This window comes from Schistocerca nitens, chromosome 2 (genome assembly GCF_023898315.1).
Source record: "Schistocerca nitens isolate TAMUIC-IGC-003100 chromosome 2, iqSchNite1.1, whole genome shotgun sequence".
Classification (NCBI taxonomy): domain Eukaryota; kingdom Metazoa; phylum Arthropoda; class Insecta; order Orthoptera; family Acrididae; genus Schistocerca; species Schistocerca nitens.
In genome coordinates this window covers 60,390,036-60,394,015 of record NC_064615.1, presented here as the reverse complement: position 1 = coordinate 60,394,015, position 3,980 = coordinate 60,390,036, and the positions used below count along the sequence as shown (strand labels likewise).

The window sequence follows — 3,980 nt, the reverse complement described above, 5'->3', positions numbered from 1 at the left end:
CATAAGCAGCAATTTCACTACGAGCCGCTTGTATGGTACAGTGTCAAAAGCCTTTCGGAAATCCAGAAATACGGAATCGACCTGAAATTCCTTGTCAATAGCACTCAACACTTTAACACTTCGTGTACAATGTGACGCCGTGCCATGTGAAGAAAACGTTTGTGTTTACTGAGTCTGACCGCGGAAGCCTAAACAATTATACAAATACGTCGTCAGTACAAAGAATTAACTCTGGAAAAGGCAGTATTGCCCGTAAAACACTGGTACCTGACATGTTTCACTAGTCGATGGAATATACATTGTATTTCTTGAACGAATTTTGGGATAAAGAACGCTGCAAGTATCGCTGTCATAATATCGAAGACCCAAATGACTTACTTGCATATTACGTCATGGGCTACAGTTAATTCTAGCGACAGGGATTCCATTTCCTGCTTCTCTAAACGCTGTAGAGAAACGCGAATCACCGCCGCCGTTGAGATGTTTCCACGGAGAACCGCACGGTCGGCATTAATTACCGAGTCCAGCCGAACCAGAGGAGGGCGGAGGGTAGAGTTTGCGCTGCGCAGGGCGAGGGTTGGGGAGTGTGGGGTGCCCTCCTTTGTCCGGCAACGCGGAGCAGGCAATCCAACTTGGCGCGATGGACCTTTGTTTTGTAGGCCGCTACAGAGGCAGCTGCGCGCGCGCGTCTATTAAAAGGATGCGCGGATCAGCGAGCGGAGTTTTAGAAGACTGCTCTGGAAGCCTCGGGAGAGGATAGCCACTGAGGAGGGTGGGTGGCGAGGAGTACGGGGGGGTGGGAGGAGGGTGTATTTAAAGACGGGAAGGCGTGGGAGGGGAGTTGCGGCCGCAGACGCTCCGCTTATTCAATAAGGGCAGGTGGCGGCGGTGGTTGGAGGGGGCGCTCTGATCCGATAGCGGCCCTATTCAGACTTCGGCGAGGCGGCTTTCTGTACACCCTCGCCCCCACCTTCCTTCGCAGGTGGCGTGCATTTTCACGGCGCAGCCAGCCTTCCAGGAAGGATGAACGAAAAGTCTGTTCCGCAGGAAAGTTAAAACGCGGCCAGCAAGTCCGTTACAGCGCGTACCGTACGCTGCTAGAAGGGATGGGCCCTGATTTCGACCTCGTAAACCATTCCTCGGTCCAGGAGAGTGACCGCATCGATTGGAAACATCTTTCAATAGCTACTTACCTACTAAAAGGGATAATTATTAGCACAATTTGACGGACAATGTCAAATACACAAAGCAGCAAAGTGAACATAAATAACACATAATTCAGCAATTGTTTTCCAAAATTTGAAACTTCAGCCTGCCTTCTGGTATTTTTGGTCTTGCGCAGTACTTTTGCACAGCCTATTATTTTTAGCTTCCGTGTGCAAGGCATGGCGCATTGTGATTTCATTCTGCATAACTTTGAGCTAAATATTTAAGTTGCGCTCGATTATTGACTTATTCCTGAATTCAGATTTACCATTTCACCCAGAAAAATAAATTTCAATATTTAGGATTGGAAAGCAAACAATATGTGTTTTCAGAATGAAATTATCACTCTGCAGTGCAGTGTGCGCTGATATGAAAGTTCGTGGCAGATTAAAACTGTGTGTCGGACCGAGACTCGAACTCGGGACCTTTGCCTTTCGCGGGCAAGCTACTGCGAGGTTTGCAAGGTACGATACGAGGTACTGCGGAATTAAAGCTGTGACGACAGGGCGTGAGTAGTGCTTGGGTAGCTCAGTTGGTAGAGCACTTGCCCGCGAGAGGCAAAGGTCCCGAGTTCGAGTCTCGGTCCAGCAACCCGTTTTAATCTGCCAGGAAGTTTAATATGTGTTTTGTTGCACTAATTTTATTCATTAGTTCTTTACTCGATGATCATCAGATTAGTAGTAAACAAATAGTGGGGGAACAAAATGTAGCTTTCTTGCATTTCAATCTTAAATGCTAAAATACTCTACCACGTAATGACGGATACATTCGTTAACAAAATTTCGTGTAAACTCGTTTCCTTTCTTCACGGGCATAGATAGGTGTATTGTTTCGTAAAAACTAACGGCATCAACACATACTTGAAGTACGAAAACAAACAGAATACAGTGGTGTGCATAAAAGTGTTTGTGAGAAATGCATAGTCCTGAAGAACATCTAAAAAGTAGACGAAAATTATCAGTGTCGAACACAGAAAAACAACGACGTTCTAGCAGACGGCATTTCTCTATGTAAGCGAGAAAGCAGCCGAAAAATCACCACCACTGATGATGCTTTACCTCAATAAAGCGAAACGCTTCTGGTGAAAGAATCACATTTTTGTAGTTGCAACGACCGATCAAAAATACCCTCACGAAAAAGTAACGAATCTGACAAAAATAACCTTTCAATAGTTTGGAGACAGTATTTAAGTATAGCAACCAGAGAGTAAAGGAAATTAGGCGACTTCATTCCCTTTAACCTAACTTATAACATCACACTTGCTTTTCACACACTGGTATGACGAATCTTCAGAAATATCACAATTACTTTTCGTAATAGATACATAATTTAAAACCCAAAGTTCAGGTACGTCATTACGATTTTTATTGAGGTTAGTGACTATGTTATGACTGATTGTCGTACTAAGGTACGAAGACGTAAACATATTTCACTTTTCAGTATGTGTTTGATCCTCTTCTAGTATTTAGTGCTGTTGTCCGTAGATAGACAGAACTTCTGCTCTACAATTTCGAAAATTTCGCCCTAGGCGTGCGTAGGGTAGTCATTAAGTAAACAACAGAACTGTAGGGCAGAAGTTGCGGGAGGGTGATCCTATCATTAAAAAAAAATTTCGTTTCATTTGTAGTACGAAATGCGTTTTCTTCATGATATTTCGTAGTTATCTTGTTTTCTTACTTATCTTACATTGTCTGTATGCGTACTTGTTGCAAATAATATAGTTACATAGCGTCCATGTCATTACATGCACTTCGATGCACTGGTAGGTACTATAGTTGAAGCTATAAAGTGAATGATTAATGTGATGCATAACGTGAACATTTACTATCTTAATCTTAAATATTCAGTAAAGCAATATGTTTTATGCCACACCAAAATATTACTTCACAAAGTGCATAGCTTTATGCCACACCAAAATATTACTTCACAAAATGCATAGCCTGAATGAGTAGTTTTCAATTATATAATTAGCAATTATGTGATTTCGACGTTATGACAGTAGCTGGCTTGACTCCTTGGTGATATCGTTGTGTCCCATACCTATATCTTCAACAGCACCTGGCAACCCTTTAGTTACAGGTGGTGCGTCTTAAGAATCAGTATTATATACAATAATTGTTTTCGGCACTAGTTCTGTATAAACAGACCACTCAAGCATCGGTCTAAGCCAGCAGTAATTACAGCGCATATACATAACACTCCCTGAAGTATTAGCAAAGTAGGTCTCGCGGTTCTAGGCGCTCAGTCCGGAACCGCGCGACTGCTACGGTCGCAGGTTCGAATCCTGCCTCGGGCATGGCTGTGTGTGATGTCCTTAGGTTAGTTAGGTTTAAGTAGTTCTAAGTTCTAGGGGACTGATGACCACAGATGTTAAGTTCCATAGTGCTCAGAGCCATTTTTATTAGCAAAGTACATACGTAGAGGAACGCTAAATTGAGAGTTTCTTCCACTTTGAAATCACATTACATATTAATAGAAACAATATTCCATGCTCAGTAGCAGATACAGGCATGCAAACCAAAAGGTTCAAAATGAAAACTTAAAAAAGTCTTTACCACAACCAACACAATTTAAATTTTATAATTCTGAAAGAACAGTATCTAAAGTACAATGAAAAAAATCCACCCCCACCCCCCCTGCTCCAACACACACATATGTGTACACATGTGTGCATGCACACAATTGTTGCATAGGGTGTCACAATATTGATTCTATGTCCTAAATATATATTAAAAAAATTCATCAGTGACACAAATAAAATATTTATTTCATGT

At 42.1% G+C, this 3,980-nt stretch overlaps 1 non-coding gene across 1 annotated transcript; it reads left to right on the top strand.

Annotated features, from left to right (window-relative positions):
* Positions 1–1,722: 1,722 nt before the first annotated feature.
* Trnas-cga (transfer RNA serine (anticodon CGA)) lies at positions 1,723–1,797 on the top strand. The gene has a single exon. It is a non-coding gene; the product is annotated as a tRNA-Ser (tRNA).
* The last annotated feature ends 2,183 nt before the right edge of the window (positions 1,798–3,980 follow it).